A 26,785-nucleotide genomic window follows, 5' to 3' on the forward strand; every position below is an offset into this window, starting at 1 on the left:
AGTCAAGCAGACAGGGAAATATAAAGTGTCTTCAGGGAGGAACTATAAAGTCCCATGCAAATGGTATGGAAATAACAAAGGGTGAAACATTAGGACAAATAATTCACATATTTTCTTCATTTCAGGATGTCAGCTGTCAAGTCAAATTGGTGTCATTGTTATTTCTCCTAATGTACTTGTAATAAAATTTAAGCTAGAAAAATAAATCATAAAAACGTATGTGAAGTAACAATAGACAGGTTCTAAGCCGAGACTATCTTGTTTTCTTATGAATACCACTCACCATGTGCAGTGAATAAACTTGGTGGAATCTATTTTGGGCTGCCTAGGGTAACTATTTGTGTATTGCCTGGTTGCTCTCACCTGGAAAAGAGATGCTGTGTGAAGCAAAGGTCCATATAAGTGCAATGCTTTTACTATCGATGTTTCCATCTTTTAAACTGATTATTTTTTCTATTATTTTCTCTGCATTATTATTATAATTGCTACTGCTAACACTACTTAGATGAGGATCAACACAAAGCAATGCATGCCCAATTTTCAGAACCATCTCAATAAGTAGATATTAATAAAACAATTCTGGAAACCCCAAGGATACAGTATGAATTTTTTTCACATGTATTTATTTTTGAGAGACAGAGCAAGACAGAGCATGAGTGGAGGAGGTGCAGAGAATCCAAAGCAGGCTTCAGGCTCTGAGCAAGCATTCAGAACAAAGCCCAATGCAGGGCTCAAACCCACCAACAGGTGAGATCATGATCTGAGCCAAAGTCAGACACTTAACCGACTGAGCCACTCAGGCACCCCAGTATTATTATTATTTTATGTATTTTTTATTTTAGTGTTTTTGTATTACTTTTTTTTTTTTTTGGTATTTACTTGCTCCTTCCATGTATGAGTAGTTCTAATTTTTCACTTTCCAGACTTTGGCCTGGTTTTGGCCAATGATGTTTACTTTGGCCGAGGAATGGTGAGCAAACACAATGCTTTGAAACATTCACACAAAAATGCTTAGAGGCATGACAAATTTCCACCCGTCTTCTTCCTAACAGTCCTCTGGATAGAATTTTTTTATTCTGAATTAGAGGTCACCTGTCAGTCGGGAACCTGGAATTTCAAGACTTATGAAGCCAAGCTGATCCTAACCTACAGTCTAAAGTGAGTAAGCACTCATTTGAAAAGAGATATGCACCCCTATGTTTATTGCAGCATTATTTACAATAGCCAAGATATGGAAGCAACACAACGTCCATTAGTAGGTGAACAGATACATAAGATGCGATACACGTGCGCGTGCGCGTACACACACACACACACACACACACACACACACACACACAGTGAAATGGTACTCAGCCATAAAATAGAATGACATCTTGCCATTTCCAACAACATGGATGGATCTACAAAGTATTATGCTAAGCAAAATAAGTCAGATAAAGACAAATACCATATGATTTCACTCATATGTAGAATTTTAGAGACAGAACAAATGAATGAAGAAAAATAGAGACAAAAAAACCCAGACTTTTAATTATACAGAATAAACCGGTAGTTGCCACAGGGGAGATGGGAGAGAGGGCCAGTGAAAGAAGTAAAGGGGACTAAGAGTACACTTATCTTGATGAGTACTCAGTATTGTATAGAATTGTTTAATCACTATATAGCACACCTGAAATGAATATGAAGCTGTATGTTAATTATATCGGAATTTTAAAAATAGAGTGTAGAAATAGGTATGTAACAAGAAAGGAAAATAACTATCTGCTGTTACAAGCTATTGAGATATGATTACATATTATGAGCTGCCAAACAGACCAATACATAAAAATCTGAGGGCATGGGAGTACTTAATTAGATAGCATCTGAGTGCTAATGAGCAAAGAACAAGCCAACACAAAAATCTTACAAGACAAAGACAACATGTATCTCCTTCTTAACCACTTAGATGGTTTTGTGTCCTACTTAGGTTTTGCTATTAGAAACATTTTGCTCACACCTGAAATATGGGCCAAATAGACCATATATCAGATTATCTGGGAAGTATCTTTTTAAAAATACTTTTGTCTCATTATACCAACAGAATGCCAATATAGCCTAAGAATTTCAGTGTTTTGGCTTTATACTCCATGCTTCAGGCTTCTTTCTCACAATTAGAAGAAGGCAAAGTGACTGTTAGACTTGATTTTTCACATAATGCTTCCACAATTTGGTATCTATGTGAACTATAGCTTAGGCACAAACAACCTCATTACACATTTGTTATCTCTTACATCTAATATAACCGTCTGGCCTCCGTGTTCCCTAATCTTAAGAAACCAACATAACATAAAATGGTAAACAACCTTTCATTTACTCTGTACATAAACTATCTCAAGGGAAAACTCTAGTATAGTTAGTTTTCAATTTGGGGCTCATGTAACCCAATCTATTTTTCTGCAACATAAACTTTTATGAGGATTACTAAGAAAAAGTTAAAGCATATCATTCATTAATTTATGCACATTTGTGAATTTTAACGACGAATATATGCAGAGCTTAATATATTTTGCATTGCCTATTATCGTTATTGGTGAAGAGATGGTTTGAATGGTCTTATAAATCAACAGTACTTAACCTTTGGGGATTTGCCTCTTTTTTAAAAATACAGTAATGTATCTATTCCCCAGCCATGGACTAGGAGGAAAACAAAAGTGATGTGGGAGTAAACACAGTGTGGGGAAACTCTACCATCTTAGAGTTCAGTATACACATTGCTGGCTACTTTATGGTCAAGTGAATACTGTATACCCCTTATTAGAAGACCCCAACTGTTTAAGCTACCATATACCCTTGTAAAAAGGCACGTTCTTTTAACTACTGGAATGCTCTCATAATGTGTAAGAGAACACCTGAACTGAAAAATACACAGATCCATCACCCATTTCTCTAAAACTCACTGTTACGGTGCATAGAAAATTACCAAGTTACCATTCATTCCCAGCTTTGGAGACCAGGCACCAAGTCCATGCCCTAATGCAATGCTTCCCTAAAATGAGTGTCATTAGCTGCATACATTATTTTGAACTGAATTAAAGGAAATTATACTCTATTTTTGCTCACATAGCTTGAAAAGCATTGTCTGATTCATGATAATTCACCATACATAAGGAAATAATTATTTTAGACAGATTTCTTGGGAGTGTAAGGCATTATTTAAAAAATAACATTTATAGTCTAACAGGGCAAACATTTGTTAATATTCTCTAAGCATAGGCCCTTGAAATAAATTATACAGTAATTTATTCTTTACAAACTAAAGTCTCAGTCAGAATTAAGCAGAATGCTGCCCACAAATTCACAGAATTTACCTTCAAGTATCACTTTACAAGTAGACAGAAATACATTTTAATTTTATGAAGTCAACATAATTTATGTTAATAAATCTGTGTCCAAAGTTACCCAGCACAATCCTGAATAAAAAATTATAAACTCGCAATGCTTACCAGAATGTAAATAGAAGCCTGCATGAGAGTACCGTGTACCCACCCCCCCTTAGAGGCATACAAGAAGACACATGTGGTCTCACTTAAAGCACTTAACTAGAATATGGGGATAGAGCAGAAAATGTCCTTCGAAATTAAAGGAAAATTTCTCATCCTAAAAGGCAGGAGATGCATCATCTACAGGCTATGTAGATTTGCTTATAAATGAGTTGTGGAAAGACTTGTCATGTTAAATCATGCCACATGGTAAACAATGTTTCACAAAGTGGAATGGCTGTAGTGTTAGAGAAACAGAAAAATCTAAATTACAACATCACTTTTCAGACTGACTAGCTTTCAGACATTGGGTTATTCAATACCTGTGGGCCTATTTATCTAAAAAGTCAAGCAACAGGCACCTGGGTGGCTAAATCAGTTAAGTGTCCAACTCTTGATTTCGGTTCAGGTCATGATCCCAGGGTCATGAGATGGAGCCATGAGTCAGGTTCCATGTTGAGCGTGGAGCCTGCTTATGATTCTCTCTCTCTGTCCCATCCCCCAGTCATGCTCTCCAAAATCAAAAAAAAAAAGTAAAAATTAATGACTTGTTTGAGAACTCTTGGGAATATAACATGTGTCTCATCAACATGGTAGACACCCAAAACCATGTCACAGATATCACGTGTTAAAATAGCAGATCTGATCCAATGTATGGTAGGGGAATGGGTAGCACAGGTTCAAGAAATTTAAGACTTTGCCTTTCATTTTGATTCCTGTCATATAACACTCAGCTCACTCCCCCAAGGTGTAATAAATGTGCCTGATACTCTGGTTCATACAAACCCGTGGTCCTGTCTTGGAACTTCTCAAATGGGAAAGTTAGTTCTAGGACTGAGATGGGGGTCCTGACATCAATTACTGATAACAAATTCAATTCCCCATTAACATGCTTTACCTAGCTCAAAGGCTCTCTGAGGTACCTTCTACTCTTTTGTGAGGATCAAATTTGGATTCTCCTCCTACCATGTATTATTCTCCATTACGCACTGTTCAGCTGTCCATGTAGATTCCTGGCATTTACTGTAGAATGTGCTTCGTTCCCAAAAATCAGTGGGGATTTCCAATCACAGAATCATGCCTGAGTATTGTTACATTCAAAGATAGCATGATTCATGCTTGTTTGGCTACTCATACATGATTTTAGAAAATGGAGTTGTTCATTATTTTGCATTGGTTAAATACCAAGAACTTGTTTATTCATGTTGCAACCTAAGTATCTAAAGGTCAACATATTAAATGTTAAAGCATTATGCTGAATTCAAAATCTTATAACCTGTTAACCTATTCTGACATACCTCAGTACCCAGAAAGGCTGGTTAAACTAGGTCAAGACCATGTCTGACCATTACTAGGTCTACCAAGTTATAATCCAGGAACTAAAAAAATAAATCTTCATTTCCATACCATCTCTGCTACTAAGTCATTTAAAGTACAAATAATTGTGAGGTTTAACTGGTATTACTGAGATAAAAAAGAGTAATATAGTGAGGTCGTCATACAAGCAAAGACGTGGTCTAGATCTTGAATTACTTAAAATCCTCCTCTTTTATTTGTAAAGTATTAATCAACTGGATAGTAGTGTACGAAGTTAAGTGCTCAATGATAAGCTACAGCACCAATGAGGTAACACTCAGGCAATTACTCTATTGAGATAAACCTACATACTAAGAGTTTAAATATATGCTATAAATAGAGGAAAGCACAAATGATAAACATGACTTTACAACAGAGTAAGATGTGGTACTAAAACCAAGAAATACAGTATTTTCATTGTCGTTCCTTAAATCCAAATGACATATAGCACACAATCTCAAAGTAAGAATAGTTACACTTGAAGACAACTTACAAATAATTAAAACAAATGAAAATATTGTAGGAATAGCTGGAGTATCAAGAAAATAACATCTATTAGGTTAGAGGCCTAAGGAAAACATGAAATTTAACATAATACTCATACATTAATTATCATTTCATTTCCAAGATCTGGATCCAAAGTTTTTGGCGAAATAAAATTTACACAAACATTTCATTTATTTATATGTATATCCAACTACTGCAAACTATGTATGAACTGTGTTATTATAGTCCTCTGAACTTTTTTTTTTATACAATCGATCAATTTTAATCTTTTTTAGGGAAAAAAACAAAAGACTGTGAGGAACTATTCCAAAAAGGAAAACTAAAATGTACGCCTAAGTACAAAGACTGAAGGATATGTTCCCAAACTTCCATATTTTTCTTTGTGTGTGTGTACAACCTACATGATTTGTTTTTATTTTTATTTTTTTTTCAACATATGAAATTTATTGTCAAATTGGTTTCCATACAACACCCAGTGCTCATCCCAAAAGGTGCCCTCCTCAACACCCATCACCCACCCTCCCCTCCCTCCCACCCCCCATCAACCCTCAGTTTGTTCTCAGTTTTTAAGAGTCTCTTATGCTTTGGCTCTCTCCCACTCTAACCTCTTTTTTTTCCTTCCCCTCCCCCATGGGTTTCTGTTAAGTTTCTCAGGATCCACATAAGAGTGAAAGCATATGGTATCTGTCTTTCTGTGTATGGCTTCTTTCACTTAGCATCACACTCTCCAGTTCCATCCACGTTGCTACAAAGGGCCATATTTCGTTCTTTCTCATGGCCATGTAGTACTCCGTTGTGTATATAAACCACGATTTCTTTATCCATTCATCTGTTGATGGACATTTAGGCTCTTTCCATAATTTGGCTATTGTTGAGAGTGCTGCTATAAACATTGGGGTACAAGTGCCCCTGTGCATCAGTACTCCTGTATCCCTTGGGTAAATTCCTAGCAGTGCTATTGCTGGGTCATAGGGTAGGTCTATTTTTAATTTTCTGAGGAACCTCCACACTGTTTTCCAGAGTGGCTGCACCAATTTGCATTCCCACCAACAGTGCAAGAGGGTTCCCGTTTGTCCACATCCTCGCCAGCATCTATAGTCTCCTGATGTGTTCATTTTGGCCACTCTGACTGGCGTGAGGTGATATCTGAGTGTGGTTTTGATTTGTATTTCCCTGATGAGGAGCGACGTTGAGCATCTTTTCATGTGCCTGTTGGCCATCCGGATGTCTTGTTTAGAGAAGTGTCTATTCGTGTTTTCTGCCCATTTCTTCACTGGGTTATTTGTTTTTTGGTTGTGGAGTTTGGTGAGCTCTTTATAGATTTTGGAGACTAGCCCTTTGTCCGATATGTCATTTGCAAATATCTTTTCCCATTCCGTTGGTTGCCTTTTAGTTTTGTTGGTTGTTTCCTTGGCTGTGCAGAAGCTTTTTCTCTTCATAAGGTCCCAGGAATTCATTTTTGCTTTTAATTCCCTTGCCTTTGGGGATGTGTCGAGTAAGAGATTGCTATGGCTGAGGTCAGAGAGGTCTTTTCCTGCTTTCTCCTCTAGGGTTTGGATGGTTTCCTGTCTCACATTCAGGTCCTTTATCCATTTTGAGTTTATCCTTGTGAATGGTGTGAGAAAGTGGTCTAGTTTCAACCTTCTGCATGTTGCTGTCCAGTTCTCCCAGCACCATTTGTTAAAGAGGCTGTCTTTTTTCTATTGGATGTTCTTTCCGGCTTTGTCAAAGATGAGTTGGCCATACGTTTGTGGGTCTAGTTCTGGAGTTTCTATTCTATTCCATTGGTCTATGTGTCTGTTTTTGTGCCAATACCATGCTGTCTTGATGATGACAGCTTTGGAGTAGAGGCTGAAGTCTGGGATTGTGATGCCTCCTGCTTTGGTGGTCTTCTTCAAAATTACTTTGGCTATTCGGGGCCTTTTGTGGTTCCATAGGAATTTTAGGATTGCTTGTTCTAGTTTCGAGAAGAATGCTGGTGCAATTTTGATTGGGATTGCATTGAATGTGTAGATAGCTTTGGGTAGTATTGACATTTTGACAATATTTATTTTTCCAATCCATGAGCAGGGAATGTCTTTCCATTTCTTTGTATCTTCTTCAATTACCTTCATAAGCTTTCTATAGTTTTCAGCATACAGATCTTTTACATCTTTGGTTAGATTTATTCCTAGGTATTTTATGCTTCTTGGTGCAATTGTGAATGGGATCAGTTTCTTTATTTGTCTTTCTGTTGCTTCATTATTAGTGTATAAGAATGCAACTGATTTCTGTACATTGATTTTGTATCCTGCAACTTTGCTGAATTCATGGATCAGTTCTAGCAGACTTTTGGTGGAGTCTATCAGATTTTCCATGTATAGTATCATGTCATCTGCAAAAAGCAAAAGCTTGACTTCATCTTTGCCAATTTTGATGCCTTTGATTTCCTTTTGTTGTCTGATTGCTGATGCTAGCACTTCCAACTCTATGTTAAACAACAGCGGTGAGAGTGGGCATCCCTGTCGTGTTCCTGATCTCAGGGAAAAAGCTCTCAGTTTTTCCCCATTGAGGATGATGTTAGCTGTGGGCTTTTCATAAATGGCTTTTGTGATGTTTAAGTATGTTCCTTCTATCCCGACTTTCTCGAGGGTTTTTATTAAGAAAGGGTGCTGGATTTTGTCAAAGACCTTTTCTGCATCGATTGACAGGATCATATGGTTATCTTTTCTTTTATTAATGTGATGTATCACATAGATTGATATGCAAATGTTGAACCAGCCCTGCATCCCAGGAATGAATCCCACTTGATCATGGTGAATAATTCTTTTTATATGCTGTTGAATTCGATTTGCTAGTATCTTATTGAGAATTTTTGCCTCCATATTCATCAGGGATATTGGCCTGTAGTTCTCTTTTTTTACTGGGTCTCTGTCTGGTTCAGGAATCAAAGTAATACTGGCTTCATAGAATGAGTCTGGAAGTTTTCCTTCCCTTTCTATTTCTTGGAATAGCTTGAGAAGGATAGGTATTAACTCTGCTTTAAACGTCTGGTAGAACTCCCCTGGGAAGCCATCTGCTCCTGGACTCTTATTTGTTGGGAGATTTTTGATAACTGATTCAATTTCTTTGCTGGTTATGGGTCTGTTCAAGGTTTCTATTTCCTCCTGATTGAGTTTTGGAAGTGTGTGGGTGTTTAGGAATTTGTCCATTTCTTCCAGGTTGTCCAATTTGTTGGCATATAATTTTTCACAGTATTCCCTGATAACTGTTTGTATCTCTGAGGGATTGGTTCTAATAATTCCATTTTCATTCATGATTTTATCTATTTGGGTCAGCTCCCTTTTCTTTTTAAGAAGCCCGGCTAGAGGTTTATCAATTTTGGTTTTTTGTTTTTTTTGAAAAAACCAACTCTTGGTTTCGTTGATCTGTTCTGCAGTTTTTTTAGATTCTATATTGTTTATTTCTGCTCTGATCTTTATTATTTCTCTTCTTCTGCTGGGTTTAGGCTGCCTTTGCTGTTCTGCTTCTACTTCCTTTAGGTGTGCTGTTAGATTTTGTATTTGGGATTTTTCTTGTTTCTTGAGATAGGCCTGGATTGCAATGTATTTTCCTCTCAGGACCGCCTTCGCTGTATCCCAAAGCGTTTGGATTGTTGTATTTTCATTTTTGTTTGTTCCCATATATTTTTTAATTTCTTCTCTAATTGCCTGGTTGACCCACTCATTCTTTAGTAGGGTGTTCTTTAACCTCCATGCTTTTGGAGGTTTTCCAGACTTTTTCCTATGGTTGATTTCAAGCTTCATAGCATTGTGGTCTGAAAGTATGCATGGTATAATTTCAATTCTTGTATACTTATGAAGAGCTGTTTTGTGATCCAGTATATGATCTATCTTGGAGAATGTTCCATGTGCACTCGAGAAGAAAGTATATTCTGTTGCTTTGGGATGCAGAGTTCTAAATATATCTGTCAAGTCCATCTGATCCAATGTATCAATCAGGGCCCTTGTTTCTTTATTGACTGTGTGTCTAGATGATCTATCCATCTCTGTAAGTGGAGTGTTAAGATCCCCTGCAATTACCACCTTCTTATCAATAAGGTTGCTTATGTTTATGAGTAATTGTTTTATATATTTGGGGGGTCCGGTATTCGGCGCATAGACATTTATAATTGTTAGCTCTTCCTGATGGATAGACCCTGCAATTATTATATAATGCCCTTCTTCATCTCTTGTTACAGCCTTTAATTGAAAGTCTAGTTTGTCTGATATAAGTATGGCTACTCCAGCTTTCTTTTGGTTTCCAGTGGCATGATAAATAGTTCTCCATCCCCTCACTCTCAATCTGAAGGTGTCCTCAGGTCTAAAATGAGTCTCTTGTAGACAGCAAATAGATGGGTCTTGTTTTTTTAACCATTCTGATACCCTATGTCTTTTAGTTGGCACATTTAATCCATTTACATTCAGTGTTATTATAGAAAGATACGGGTTTAGACTCATTGTGATGTCTGGATGTTTTATGTTTGTAGCCATGTCTCTGGTACTTTGTCTCACAGGATCCCCCTTAGGATCTCTTGTAGGGCTGGTTTAGCGGTGACAGATTCCTTCAGTTTTTGTTTGTTTGGCAAGACCTTTATCTCTCCTTCTATTCTAAATGACAGACTTGCTGGATAAAGGATTCTCGGCTGCGTATTTTTCCTGTTGAACACATTGAAGATCTTGTGCCAATCCTTTCTGGCCTGCCAAGTTTCAAAAGAGAGATCAGTCACGAGTCTTATAGGTCTCCCTTTATATGTGAGGGCACGTTTATCCCTTGTTGCTTTCAGAATTTTCTCTTTATCCTTGTATTTTGCCAGTTTCACTATGATATGTCGTGCAGAAGATCGATTCAAGTTACGTCTGAAGGGAGCTCTCTGTGCCTCTTGGATTTCAATGCCTTTTTCCTTCTCCAGTTCAGGGAAGTTCTCAGCTATGATTTCTTCAAGTACCCCTTCAGCACCTTTCCCTCTCTCTTCCTCCTCTGGGATACCAATTATGCGTATATTGTTTCTTTTTAGTGTATCACTTAGTTCTCTAATTTTCCCCTCAGACTCCTGGATTTTTTTATCTCTCTTTTTCTCAGCTTCCTTTTTACATAACTTTATCTTCTAGTTCACCTATTCTCTCCTCTGCCTCTTCAATCCGAGCTGTGGTGGTTTCCATTTTATTTTGCATTTCGTTTAAAGCGTTTTTCAGCTCCTCCTGACTGTTCCTTAGTTCCTTGATCTCTGTAGCAAGAGATTCTCTGCTGTCCTCTATACTGTTTTCAAGCCCAGCGATTAATTTTATGACTATTATTCTACATTGACTATTATTTAAATCCTTTTTGATCAGTTCATTAGCTGTTATTTCCTGGAGATTCTTCTGAGGGGAATTCTTCTGTTTGGTCATTTTGGATAGTCCCTGGAGTGGTGTGGACCTGCAGGGCACTTCCCCTGTGCTGTGGTGTATAACTGGAGTTGTTGGGCGGAGCCACAGTCAGACCTGATGTCTGCCCCTGGCCCCCCGCTGGGGCCACAGTCAGACTGGTGTGTGCCTTCTCTTCCCCTCTCCTAGGTGCGGGATTCACTGTGGGGTGGCGTGGCCCGTCTGGGCTACTTGCACACTGCCAGGCTTGTGGTGCTGGGAATCTGGCGTATTAGCTGGGGTGGGTAGGCAAGGTGCACGGGGGCACGAGGGGCAGGCTTAGCTCACTGCTCCTTAGGTGATCCACTTCAGGAGGGGCCCTGTGGCAGCAGGAGGGAGTCAGACCCGCTGCCGGAGGGTTGGCCCCGCACAAGCACAGAGTTGGGTGTTTGCGCAGAGCAAGCAAGTTCCCTGGCAGGGACCGGTTCCCTTTGGGATTTTGGCTGGGGGATGGGCAAGGGAGATGGCGCTGGTGATCGCCTTTGTTCCCCGCCAAACAGCTCTGTCGTCCTGGGGCTCAGCAGCTCTCCCTCCCTTTGTCCTCCAGCCTTCCCGCTTTCTGAGCAGAGATGTTAACTTATGACCTCCCAGATGCTAAGTCGCACTTTCTGTCGGAACACACTCCGTCCGGCCCCTCTGCTTTTGCAAGCCAGACTTGGGGCTCTGCTTGGCCAGCGGGCCGCCCCCCTGCCTCGGCCCCCTCCAGCCAGTCCGTGGAGCGCGCACCACCTCTCCACCCTTCCTACCCTCTTCCGTGGGCCTCTCGTCTGCGCTTGGCTCCGGAGACCCCGTTCTGCTAGTTTCCGGTGGTTTTCTGGGTTAGTTAGGCAGGTGTAGGTGGAATCTAAGTGATCAGCAGGACGTGCAGTGAGCCCAGCGTCCTCCTACGCCCCATATTTTTCTTAATATAAGTTAGGGACAATCATTTTAATCCTGAAAGGCCAAAAGGAATATACTGTTACCTTGAGTTTAAGTAGATTTACTTCAAAGAGTTAAGTTCAGACTCATTTGCCTATTTGGCTTTAAGTTTGTACAAAGGGTTTTAAAGTACTGCTCATTAGTAAATCATATCAAATTTGTTTAAAAATCCATGCCATCATCTATGGATATAATCTGCAAATATTAAAAGTTACAAGGTTATCCTATTTTATTTTTAATGATCCACTTTAATCTTCTGGAACAGATAACTAAATCCCTCAAGAAAATGTCTTTTTTATTGATTACGAATCAATTATAAAATCATTGCACTAAATTTTCTTTGTTTTTATCTACAGACTTCTGGTTCTTTTTTTTTTTTTTTTAACTTAAATTTCTTTACTCCTTTATTTCACTCATCCCCCTTAGCCACCTCTCCACCTCTATAGGCTTCTTTCCAAGAGGAGACTAAATATTTCTAATACAGTCTTTCTAAACATATCCTGTATCAAAGGGGACTAATGCTGATATCCACTGAAAAGACCTCAGATTTTTGTATTAAAATGATATAGGTTAATATAAAAATGCAGACATATCAATATTCACGTATACAAAAGCCTTCTTACCTATGTGTATATATCAAAATACTTCAAAATGCTTCCTTAGTTATGTTTTCCTTATAATCAAATTAACACAAAACAAGTATTTCAACATGTCATACACCTTTATTATAGCTCCAAATTTCAGGAAAAAAGTATTTTTTTGAAATGAAACAGGTCTGGGACCTTTCTATGGCAACTCATGGACACAACTGTAGCTTGTGTCCGTTAATAAGTACTCTACCACAAAATTAAAATTCTCAAAGTCACATGGAAATGTATTAAGTTTGAGTATTAGAAAATTGCCAGTATTGGGGCGCCTGGGTGGCGCAGTCGGTTGAGCGTCCGACTTCAGCCAGGTCACGATCTCGCGGTCCGTGAGTTTGAGCCCCGCGTCGGGCTCTGGGCTGATGGCTCAGAGCCCGGAGCCTGTTTCCGATTCTGTGTCTCCCTCTCTCTCTGCCCCTCCCCCGTTCATGCTCTGTCTCTCTCTGTCCCAAAAATAAATAAACGTTGAAAAAAAAAATTAAAAAAAAAAAGAAAATTGCCAGTATTACAGCCTTTTTGACTCAAGATGGCAATATGGCATAACCGTATGAAATTTTTAAACATGCAGACCTACTATTTCATGAGGTGATAATATCCACAATATATAAAGAACTACAACTCAACCACAAAAAACAATCTGATTAAAACACGGGCAGAGAATCTCAACAGACATTGTTTAAAGATGACATACAAATGACCAAGAGGTACATGACAAGATGCTCAACATCACTAATCATCAAGGAAATCAAATCAAAACCACAATGAGATGTGTTATCATAACTCTTAACATTGCTATTATCAGAAGGACAAGAAGAAACAAGGGTTGGCAAGTTTGTGAAGAAAAGGGAACCCTCATATATTATCGGGAATGTAAACTGATACAGCCATTATGGCAAATAGTATGGAGGTTCCTCAAAAAAATAAAAACCTAACTACCATGTGATCCAGCAATCCTACTTGTGGGCATTTATCCAAAGAAAATGAAAAAACTGAAAAAGGTATCTGTACCACCATGTTCACTGCAGCATCATTTGCAGTAACAAAGATGTGGAAACAACTCAAGTGACCACTGATAAAGACAACGTGGTATGTGTGTGTACATATATACTACAGAATATTATTCAGACGTAAAAACAAGAATGCTATCTTGCCATTTGTGGTAACATGGATAGACCATGAGGGCCCTGTGCTAAGTGAATTAAGTCCAAAAGAGAAAAATACTGTATGATTGATTCCACATATACATGCAATCTAAAAATAGCAACCAGGGAACCTGGGTGGCTCAGTCGATTAAGCATCCAACTCTTGATTTCAGCTCAGGTTGTGATCTCACAGTTTCTGAGATCAGGCCCTATGTCAGGCTGTTCACTGAGAGCATGGAGCCAGGTTGGGCTTCTTGCTCTTGTTCCCTCTCTCTCTGCCCCTAACCCACTTGCTCACATACTCTTTAAGTGAATTTCAAAATACTTTTTAAAAAAAATAAAAAATAAAAATAAGAACGAAAGTCATAGAGTACAGACTGGTTGTTGCCCGAAGTTGGTGGGGGGGGGGGTATAAAATGGACAAAGGGGATCAAAAAGTGTAATATTGCAGTTATAAGTCACAGAAATGTAATGCACAACATGGTGACTACAAGTAATAATACTGTATTGTCTATTTGCAATTTCCTAAGAGATTAAGTCTTAAAAGTTCTAATCACAAGAGAAAATTTAACTATGTGTGGTGATCGATGTTAACGAGATTATTGTGATCACTTTGCAATATATACATGTATTCAATCATTATGCTATATACCTAAAACTAATATAAGGTCCTATCAATTTTACCTCAAATTAAAAAAAAATATATAGGCATAAAGCATCATTAAGTTCTAGTCCATTTCCCTAATTTCTTATACTAGTGTATTATCTAGGGCCAAACTTCATATTTTCACAAGTACAGTAAGCATTCAGAGCAGGTCTCTGAAGACCAAGGTAAGTAAGAGGGAATGGTCATTGTTTAGCGATGAATCCCACAGTGAAGAATATCACCAATTCTGTTCAAATTGTTTTAACTAGTTCCTTTGCTTCTTTATGTATCTATTCACTCACTTTAAAAAGTAAGTAGATCCTACTCCAAACAAGCTTTGTCCCTGACTACTTCATCTCCAGGGCTCAAAATACCAAGGCCTTTGCTGACAGTGGTTTTATGGTACCTTCTGTGTATCCTGCAGCAAATTCTAGCTTTCTTGCCTCAACTAGAGCATATTCACCATGACTATGTCATGATTTATCTCTAGTTTAGAAAAAGATCATCCTACACCTCTTCTCTGGTCACACCACTTCTCTGAAAACGAGTTTTAATATTTCACTTCAACACTGCAAAAACTCATATAGGAGGACTAATACATTTAAATTCACAGTTAAGGGCGCCTGGGTGGCTCAGTCGGTTGAGCGTCCGACTTCGGCTCAGGTCATGATCTCGCGGTCCGTGAGTTCGAGCCCCGCGTCAGGCTCTGGGCTGATGGCTCAGAGCCTGGAGCCTGTTTCAGATTCTGTGTCTCCCTCTCTCTCTGCCCCTCCCCTGTTCATGCTCTGTCTCTGTCTCAAAAATAAATAAACGTTAAAAAAAAATAAAATAAATTCACAGTTAAGTAGGGTGAATTTTTTAGGAAATAATCATTCATCTCTCACCTTCTACGGGTGAAGTCTATTTCCTTGTGTCTTTGATATCAGGCTTGGCCATGTGATATGTTTCCAATGATATAAACACCAAGTTTAAATGTCCTGTATGGTTTGGTTATGTTCCTTATAATTTTCTCTTCTGCTTTGGTAAAAGCATTGCCCAAATACCTCCTATTCACAGAAAGAGAAGTCCTATGGAACAGAAATGAATACACTCAGCCTGAGAAAGCTCTGTTATTAACGGTGGGGAATAAGTTTAGGAATTCCCTGAGCTTACACAGATGAGGTTAACAAGGCATAAAGAATTAGAAGGCCATAGGTCGAACACACCCAAGTTAGGTAAATGAAGGGGGGGGGTCGGGGTGGGGGGCCCTGCAAAGGCCCTGCAATACAGGTATAGCAGAGCAAAGGTCCTAGTAAACAACAAAGGAATAGGAAGAATGGGTAATCTCAATAGGAAGACCTCCCAAATGAGATAAACAGGATTAGGTATTCAGGGCAGAAAGGCCGTCCAACACAGTACAATAGCAGAAAGCTGCTTTCAAAGGAAGGAAGGACCAAATTAGATAAACAGGTAAATAGGGCTATAGACTATAGCAGGGCTAAGTTGCCCAGAGAGAGCTAATTAGCCAAACAAAGGTGCCTTGCTGACCCTGAGGTAGCACGCTCTTTCTTGTTCCGTACACCAGTTTAGGCAAACAACCTTCTGCCCACCACCCGGATTTTGTTTGGTATTAACCCAAACCCCTAGCATCACCTATCTTCAAATCCCCCTTTCCCTCAGTCCCATGAGTTAATGTTCACGATTTCATCGTCTCTTTGTGCATGCCCATCACCATGTACCTAAGCCTTCTCATCCTAATAAAAACAGAGCAAGGACCCTTACTCAGGGCTCTGGTCTCCACACAGACATCAGCCTCTCTCACATTTTTAATCTTGCATCCAGCTTTCTTGCTAGACAAAAGAGAACTCCAGACCCAATTAATGACAGAGATTACTGGTTACTGTCATGCAGCATTATTGCAGCAAGAGGCGATTAACACGTGAAGAAAACTGAAGACCACAGAAGATCATTTAAGATTATATAGATGCAACAGAGAACAAGCTGGAATATATACCCAGAGAAATTTTATATCTACAGCCCTGTCCTTAATCTCTATTCTGTATCATCGTATATTCATGGAAATATCCTTAGCATAGAGCGGACTCTCAATAACTATTATAACAAGAACAGGAAAGAGTTTAATTACCATCACCTACAAAAAAAATACCCTTTGTTTTCCAATACCATCAACTCTCAATGTTCTATGAAAAAACTACTTAATTTTTAAAAAAATATTTGTATAGGTTTATTTGTGTATACACAAGATACTTTCTCTAGCATTTGTCTCACTCAACATTATACTAAAGAGAACTTGCTTTCTGCAAACACAGCCAAGTGTTAGGTGGACTATGGCAATGCTATGGTAGGAAGAATTCAAGTCAACTTATGGATGATGTACTTGCTGTAATCCACACATTCACGATGGTGTTGAGTTTGCCAAGGGGATTTCTTCAATTCCTCACATACTACTTCAGTCTCCACCTGCAGATGTATATTGCTTTGTTTGTTTCTTGTCTCTTAATGAATTACTTGTAAGAAGGAAAAAATGTTTCAGTTACATCTTTTCCTCCCAGTAACTATCATTTTTTTCCTGGATCTTAGGGTAGATAGGTGTAATTTTTTAAGATGTAAGATAATTAAAAATTTAGAAAGCTTTTTAGCACAGTGCATTAATTCACTGTTATGTTTTAATGTTTTGTTGAAATTTTAATTTTGAAAAAACTCAACTATCACAGATGGAAAATGCAGGTTATTAGCACAATTATTTAACTATCAACAAACTCAGCTGGTAATACTTAACAATTAAAAGATCATGGAAACCACAGGAAAACAGACCATTATTTTCTCAGCTCTGTGAGAAGCTCCTCAATTTCGTGGAAATAAAGGGTTTGAAGGTGCCTCCAGTACAAGGAGAGGTTATACACACACGTGTTGAGTAAACGTCAAGAGCTGTGTTTTCATACAAGTAATCAGTGTAATGTAGAGGATTCTATTTTGGGGTTCCGTGTATTAGCCTTAAATTCCACAGTTATGTCACTTAGTCCTTAAGAAAAATTTATGCTTACAGACTCAAGAATACCTCCCTTACCTAACCCAATTGCAGATGCACCTATAGGGCCATCACAGACCACCTCTTTCACACAGTAGTCTGTATGTTCTCTCTCTGAGAACAAGCCCCATTAGAGTGGGAACTTCTTCTCTGGTTCAATAATGTATACACTGTGCCCATAAAAGTCAAAGTATCCTAACACCATACAAGTACAGAATATGGAATCATCAAAATGTAGTACTGGAGAGAAGGAAACTGAGGCACAAAGATATTAGTTTGCAAACAGAATTAGGGTTACATTCAGGATGGAAATTTAGTTATCTTCAGTACCAATTCTAGTTTTCCTTACACAACACCAAAAAGATGTAGAATGGGAATACTAGCAGATGCAACATGGTTTAAAAATTATGTCAAAGGCTTTACTGGGCCACACAAACAAAAATAATTTTCATAGTGGTGAGTATAACACAATAGCGACGGTTTTGAATCGAGTAAGCAAGGTAAATACTTCAGATACATGTGATGCCATAAAGTTTTTAACTGGAAGTACAATTTCAGTGGAAATTTATAACGTGATAAAGTGCTACATTTGGATAATGTCAACAGTCAAAGTAACATACAAATGTGCAAGTTTAACAAATAAGCTTTAGAAATCTTAAGTATCCTGTATCAACACAGAATAATCAGGGGCGCCTGGGTGGCGCAGTCGGTTAAGCGTCCGACTTCAGCCAGGTCACGATCTCGCGGTCCGTGAGTTCGAGCCCCGCGTCGGACTCTGGGCTGATGGCTCAGAGCCTGGAGCCTGTTTCCGATTCTGTGTCTCCCTCTCTCTCTGCCCCTCCCCCATTCATGCTCTGTCTCTCTCTGTCCCAAAAATAAATAAACGTTGAAAAAAAAAATTAAAAAAAAAAAAAAAAAAAAAGAATAATCAGCAACATTATGAATAGCTACTAATAGGGAATTTTAAGGCAGAGAACTATGAAAATACCACTAAAAGAGAAAAATATTTTTCTATGTTCTAACAACTTGGGAAAATTACTGAATTACTTTCTTCATTAAAGTTTACTGAGGAAATGAGCTAGGTGCTAGCCCTCCTTATTGTAAGCAATATAATCTTGTAAAAATGATGAATGAATAAATGGATGACTAGAGACAAGACTGATGAGGTCAGAGCTATTTCCAGAGTGGTATATGAAAAGTGGAAGGGGCCTCTACCCCCGACATGGAGTAATGGGTATTTGCCAGGTTTTCTTCAAGGGTACAAAAGCTGAACGAAGCCTGAAAGTGTAAGTAATCATTCTCTGAGAGTAAAAAATGTGAAGGGCAAATGAAAAAGTTAGAGAGAATAGGTGTTCATGGATACTGATGTGGGCATGAAAGAAGATGGTTATATTCAGGAGACTTCAAACAGCATGGTAGGAAGAACATGTGATTTGAGTTGGATAATGCTGAAACCTGAGACTGAAGCAGGATGCTGGCGTCAGCCCAGATCATAAGCTATGCTAACGAGTGTGGACATTACCTACCCAACAATGGGAAGCTAAAAAGAACAACATCAACAAACAGCTTTAAGTCAACTTCCACCAAAGATAACAGAGTAGGAAGGACAGACCCTAAGCTCACCGCATCCCACACAGTCAAAATAAGGATACAGAGGAACATGTCCCAAATCAAAGAACAGGATAAAATCATAGCAAGAGAGCTAAATCAAACAGAGAGGAGTCATATGTGTGATAGAGAATTTAAAAATAATGGCTGTAAAGATACTCACGGGACTAGAGAGAAAGGTGGAACACTTAAATGAGACCATTAAAGAGACAGAAAACAAACAACCAGAGATGTAGAACTCAAAAACTCAAAAAGACAGTAGATGGAAGAAATAGCAAAGGATGCAGAAGAACAGGATCAGTGACCTGGAGGACTAATGGCAAGCAATCAAGCTTAACAGGAGATAGAAAAAAAATAATAGTAATAAATGAAAATAGACATAGGGAACTCAGCAAGACTATCAAGCTTAAAAATGTTCACATTATAAGCATCCTAGAAACAGAAGAGAGAAAAAAGGGGTCAGAAACTTTATTTAAAGTACTCATGGCTGAAATTTTCCCAAATATGTAAAAGAAAACAGAAATCCAGATCTAGGAGGCACAGAGATCCCCACAAAAAAATCCAAGTAGGTCCATACCAATGCACACAGTAATTAAAATAGCAAAAAGTAGTGATTAAAAGAGAACTTTAAAAGCAGGAAGAGAAAAAGCAAACAGTTGCATACAAGGGAAAACCCATAAATCTGTCAACTCAATTTTTTGGCAAACACTTTGCAGTCCAGAAGGTAGTGGCACCATATATTCTAAGTGCTGGGGGCAAAAACAAAACAAACAAACAAACAAACAAAAAAACAAAAAAACCATGCAGCCAAAAACTCTATCTAGCAAGGCTATCATTAAGGATAAAAACAGAGGGGCACCTGGATATCTCAGTTGGTGAATGTCTGACTCTGGGTTTTAGGTTAGGTCATGGGATTGAGCACGGCATGGGGCTTTGCACTAACAGCATGAAGCACGATTGGGGTTCTCTTTCCCTCTTTGTTTCTACCTCTGTCTCAAATAAGTAAGCTTAAAAGAAAGGAGAGGGGTTCCTGGGTGGCTCAGTTGTTTAAGCGGCTGACTTCGGCTCAGGTCATCATCTCAGAATTTCTGAGTTCGAGGCCCAAGTCAGGCTCTGTCCTGACAGCTCAGAGCCTGGATCCTGCTTTAGATTCTGTGTCTCCCTCTCTCTCTGCTCTTCCCCCACTCACCATGTCTGTCTGTCTGTCTCTCTCTCTCTCTCTCTCTCAAAAAGAAGCATTAAAGTTTTTTTTTTTCCAAAAAAAGGGAGAAATAAAGACCTACCAAACCTTAAAGGAATGTGAGACCGCTAAATCAGCCCTACAAGAAATGTTAAAGGGGACTGTGAATGCAAAGACTGTAAGTAGAAAAAAACTAGGAAACACGAAAGCAGTAAAATTAAGTCTGTCTATAAAAATCAATCGAGGGACTCACAAAATTGAAGGATGTAATTATGAAAACATATGCCTCAATCGTGTGTTTGCAGGGGGGTAAAGATTAAGTTCAAATTTAAGCAACTATCAACTTAATGTAGACTGCTTTGTGCAGAAGATGTTCTATAGAAACCAAATAGTAACCAGAAATCAAGAACCAGTAAAATACACAAAAAATAAAGAGAAAGGAATACAAGTCTATCACTAAAGATTGCAAACCAATGGTAAGAGAAAAAAGAAAGTAATGGAGAACAACAATAAAATAAGTAGTAAAATGGTAGTAAGTGCATACCTCTCAGTATTTACTTTGAAAGTAAAAAGACTAAATGCTCCAATCAAAAAACATAGGGTGATGAAATGGATAAAAAAGACTCCTCTATAGGCTGCTTACAAGAGACTCATTTCAGACCTAAAGACACATGCAGATTTAAAGTGAAGCGATGGAGAAGCACTCATCCTGCAAATGGAAAGCCGAGGTAGCAATACTCCTATCAGACAAAATGGACTTCAAAGAGAGCACCAAGAGACAAAGAAGGACACCATTTAAACATAAAGGGAACAATCACACAACAAGAAAAACTGCCACTATTTTATGCACCCAACATAGAAGCACCCAAATACATAAAGCAGCCAAAAACAGACACAAAGGGACTCAGCAACAGTAATACAATAATTGTAGGGGACTTTAACACCCCGAAAGATCATCCAAACAGAAAATCAAGAAGGAAATTGTGGCTTTTAATGACACACTGGACCACGTGGATACAACATACAATTAGAATCTTCCATCCTCAAACAGAATATACACTCTTCTCAAGAGCACATGGAATATTCTCCAGAGTAAGTCACGTATTAGGCCACAAAACAAGTCTCAACATATTCAATAAGATCAACGTCATACCATGCATCTTTTCTGACTACAATGCTGTGAAACTAGGTATCAACCACTAGAAAAAATGTGGCAAGACCACAAATACATGGAGGTTAAATAATATGCTACTCAACAATGAATGGGTCAACCAAAAAATCCAAAAGGAAATCCAAAAATACATGGAGACAAACGAAAATAAAAATACAGTTGTCCAGAATATTTGGGATACAGCAAAAGCAGTTCTCAGACAAGTTCATGGCAATATAGGGCTTCCTCAAAAAGAAAAATCTCAAATACACAACTAACCTTATACTTAAAGGAGCTAGCAAAATCAGAACAAACGAAACTCCCATCAGAAGGAAGGAAATATAAAGCAGAAATAAATGAAATAGAAACTAAAAAAAACAGATCAATGAAACCAGAAGCTGGTTATTACTCTGAAAGTAAACAAAATCAGAGATAAAAGAAGAGAAATAACCAACAGCACAGAAATATAAAGGATTATAAAAAAACATTTTGAAAAAATTGTATGGCAACAATTAAGAAAACCTAGAAAAAAATGGATACATTCCTGGAAACATATAACATCCCAAAACCGAATCAGGAAGAAATAGAAATTCAAACAGACGAATTACCAGCAATAAAATTGAATCACTAATTAAACTCCCAAAAAGTAGAGGCTTCATAGGAGAATTCTACCAAACATTTAAAGAGGAATTAATATGTATTGTTCTCAAACTATTCCAAAATACTGAAGAGGAAGGAAAGCTTCCAAATTCATTCTATACACACACCATTACCCTAGTATCAAAACAAGATGAAGACACTAGAGAGGTAGAGAGAGGGAGGGAGAGAACACACTATAGGCCATTATCTCTGATCAACATAGAAGTTCTCAACAAAATATTAGCAAACCAAATCCAACAATATATTTAAAAAAATCATTCACCATGATCAAGTGGGATTTATTTCTGGGATACAAGGCTGTTTCACTATTTGCAAATCAAAGTGATGTATCCCATCAATACAATAAAGGATAAAAACCTTATGATCATTTCAACAGATTCAGAAAAAGCGTTTGACAAAGTACAACATTCATTCGTGATAAAAAGTCCTCAACAAAGTAGGCTTAAGGTGAAGATACTTAAACATAATAAAGTCCACCTCTGAAAAATCCGCAGCTAACATCATACTGAATGGTACAACACCAAACCCATTTCCCCTAGTATCAGCAACATAAGAATGTCCACGTTCACTAATTTAACATACTACTCCAAGTCCTAGCCACAGCAATCAGGAAACAAAATGAAGTAAAAAGCATCCAAACAGATAAGAACTCAACCTTTTACATATATATATTTATATATATATATATATATATATATATATATATATATATATATATGTATGTATATATGTATATATATGTATGTATATATATATGTATATATATATAATATATACACATACATATATATAATATGTATGTATATGTATATGTATATAATATGACATTATATACGTAGAAAACCCTAAAAACTCTACCAAAAAAAAAAACACTAAAACTACTACAAATGACAAATCAATAAGGTTACAGGATACAAAATCAATGTACATAAATCTGTTACATTTCTCTTCACTAATAATAAAGTAGTAGAAAGAGAAATTAAGGAAACATTCCCATTTACAATTGAACCAAAAAGAATAAGGTACCTAGGAATAAACTTAACCAAAGAGGGGAAAGACCTGTACTCTGGAAAACTATGAAACACTGATGAAAGAAATATAAGATGGCACAAAGGGAAATATATTCCATTCTCAAGCATTGGCACAACAAACATTGTTATGATGCCTGTACTACCCAAAGCAATCTACAGATTTCAGGCAATCCTTATCAAAATACCAACAGTATTTGTAACAGATCTGTAACAGAACCAATATTCCTAAAATTTATATGGAAACACAGAAGACCCCAAATTACCAAAGCAATCCTTAACAGAACAAAACGGCAGGTATCACAATCCCAGATTTCAAGTTATACTACAAAACTCTAGTCATCAAAATAATATCCAAAAAGACATATCAAGAAAGCAGAATACAAGACCCAGATATAAACGCACAATTATAAGCTCCATTAATCTCTCACAATGTAGCAAAGAATATGCAATGGGAAAAAGACGGTCTCTTCAACAAATGGTGCTAGGAAAACTGGACAGCAATAAACCAAAGAATGAAAGTAGACCACTTTTCTCACACCAGACACAAAAATAAATTCAAATGGGATGAAAGACCTAAATGTGAGACCTGAAACCATAAAAACCCTGCATCAGAGCACAGGCAGTAAGGGCTCTGACATCAGCCTTAGCAATATTTTTTCTAACTATGTCTGCTGAGGCAAAGGTAACAAAAGCAACAATAAACTATTGAGACTACCTCAAAATAAAAACCTTCTGCACAGTGAAGCAATCAACACAACTGATAGACACCCTTCAGAATGGGAAAAGCTATTTTCAAATGACATACCTGATGAAGGTCTATTATCCAAAACATAGGAAGGATTTCTGTAATGTAACCCTAAAAAAAAAAAAATAATGATCCTGTTAAAAATGAACAGAAGGGGCACCTGGGTGGCTCAGTCGGTTGAGTGTGTGACTTCGGCTCACATCACTATCTCGCGGGGAGTTCGAGCCCCACGTCAGGCTCTGTGCTGACAGCTAAGAGCCTGGAGCCTGCTTCGGATTTTGTGACTCCCTCTCTCTCTGCCCCTCCCCTGCTCATGCTCTGTTAAAAATAAATAAAACAGTAAAAATAAATGAACAGAAGACAGACATTTCTCCAAAGCAGACATAGAGGTGACTAGTAGACATGAAAAGATGCCCAATATCACTCACCATCAAGGAAATGGAAAATCAAAACCACACCTGTCAGAATGGCTACAGTAACTAGTGTTGGCAATGATGCAGAGAAAAAGGAACATTTGTGCACTATCGGGGGGAATGCAAATGGGAGCAGCCACTGTGGAAGACAGTATAGATGATCCTCTAAAAATCACAAATAGAACTATCATATGATCCTCCGATTTCAGTACTACCTCTTTACCCAAATACCAAAACACTAATTCAACAAGATACATGCGCCCCTGTTTATTGCAGCATTATCTGCAGTAGCCTAGATGATCTAAGGAGTGTATTTATAAGTGAAATAAGTCATTCAAAGAAAGTATCATATGATTTCATTCATGTATAGAATTTAAGAAACAAATGAACAGAGACAAGAACAAACTCTTAAGTATACACAAGTGATTACCAGAGAGGAGGTGGGTGAGGATTAAGTGAAATATGTGAAGGGAATCAAGAGTACACTTATGATGAACTCTGAGTAATGTTCAGAATGGATGATTCACTGTATTCTACACCTGAAACTAATATAACACTTTATGTTAACTATCCTGGAATTAAAATTTTTTAAAACAGAAGTGACACAGCCATTTATGTGTTTTAGAAAGAAAAACTTAGTGGAAGTACGAATGAAAAGTGCAAGAACAGAAAAAGAGCATTCACTGAAGACTTTAAATACGGTGGATTTTGTTTAAAAGGAGGGGAGGGGAAGACATCCAAGAAATACCAGGAAAAAAAATAAGCTAAAAGTCTTTAATAAGTTCCTCAGAATTCCAACAGTACAAGACAGGATGTCTTGAACAGAAATCTAATGCAAATAACATCACTGTTTTTGCAAACTGTAGAAAACATGAAGGCATGCTTCTACAAGAAGCTGAGTAGGTAAGTACTATGTATAAAGTGTAGAGGTTTTGATGTAGGAGATCATGAAATTAGAAATATTCAGTGGGAGGGGCACCAAGGTGGCTCAGTTGGTTAAGAGTCCAGCTCTTGATTTCAGCTCAGGTCATGATCTCACAGTTTTGAGATTGAGCCCCACGTTGGGCTTCATGGTGGGTGTTGAGCCTGCTTAACATTCTTTCTCTCTCTCCTTCTTCCCCTACCCACTCTGGCATGCGTGATTTTTCTCAAAAAAAAAAAAAAATATCTATCTATATATATATATATATATATATATATATATATATATATATATATATATATGCGCATGCAGCAGGTTCTCACAGTTCTGGAGCTTGTGAGACAAGAAATATGTAAGAATGATTTTACAGAATTGAAGATCATCAACATAGAATTGGTAACTTAAATGCAAATGAATTATAAAGACTGTGGTAAGAAAGGTGACTAAAATAAAGCCTTGAAAAAGACCAGTGTTTAAAGTTAAGACAAAGGAATTAAGATCTATGGTAAAGTGAGAACCACCAAAGGTGGAAGAAAACCAAGATAAAGTGGTATTTCATTAGGAATCTAGAGATGAAACATTTTCAAAAAGTGTTGTGTAGGTAACATGGGAATTTTCACCACCCAGCATGCATACCTCGCTTCTTCTGGAAAAGAGCACACCATTTCTTCTGGCTACATACATACCTCTAGCTTCTGGGTGGCACCTGATTTGCTCAGGACTATTTGAGACACCCAGCCCTCCTATCAAAGTTATTGATTCATGAATGATCATGTGACACAGTCAAAGCCAATGATAATATTCTAAGTCTTTATGTGAGAACTCTTCAACATAGGGAATTGCTGTGATTTTGCAACCATAAACATAAATCATGACATCTCTGGATCCATTAGATGGAGCCTAAAAAGGAAGGAAGCAGGGCAAATAGACAGTAATACCCTCCTCTGATGATACTGCTGATTTTCTTATAGAGATGTCAATGAGTTGAGGTTCTTTTTCTTTTTGGTCACATTAAAACAAAGTGTTCTACAGTATACAAAGGGCTGTTAAAAGTGTCACGTTCAAAGGAAAGGTTTTCAAGTATACGAAAAACTGCACAACAGGGTCAAATACAAAAAGAAGAGATACAGACATATTTAGTAATAAAGGCAACTGTACATTTGGACAGAGATTTTTTTCATCGATGCTTATGAATCAAAGAGAAGTGAATTCCATTATGCCAAAATATATTGTTCTACCAAAAAAGCTATGAAATGGAACAAGTTTTACGAAGATGTTGGATGAGGATGTAGTACTTAACTATAAACTTGAGTATTAGGTATTGGTGTAAATATGATCATTCCTATCTTGGGTTCCCAAGATCTTTTCTACAACTGGAAATATTCATTTTCAAACACTCCTAATACTTTAAGTTTTCCTATTATTTTCAGTTGTTTACATATAATTTTTATTTTTTATTTTAAATAGCGAAATTTTAGCCCAACTGTATAAATGATGAGATGTATGTAATAAGTACAATATACATCACAGATTCTTCTTTGACACTGTCAATGAGGAACTGAATTATATTCTCTAAGATGTCCTCAATAATTAACAGGTTATTATGTCATTCACGTGAAACTAACATACCATCATGTATCAACTGTACTTCAATTAAAACATAATTAGGGACATCTAGGTGGCTCAGTTGGTTAAGTGGCCAACTTGAGTCAGGTCATGATCTAGCTGAGTGAGGGTTCCAGCCCCATGTCAGGTTCTATGCTGACAGCTCAGAGCCTGGAGCTTGCTTCAGATTCTGTGTCTCCGTCTCTCTCTGTCCCTCCCCCTGCTCATGCTCCGTTCCTAGCTCTCTCCCAAAAATAAACATTAAAAAATAAACATAATTAATAGG

Source organism: Leopardus geoffroyi, chromosome X (assembly GCF_018350155.1).
Source record: "Leopardus geoffroyi isolate Oge1 chromosome X, O.geoffroyi_Oge1_pat1.0, whole genome shotgun sequence".
Lineage (NCBI taxonomy): Eukaryota > Metazoa > Chordata > Mammalia > Carnivora > Felidae > Leopardus > Leopardus geoffroyi.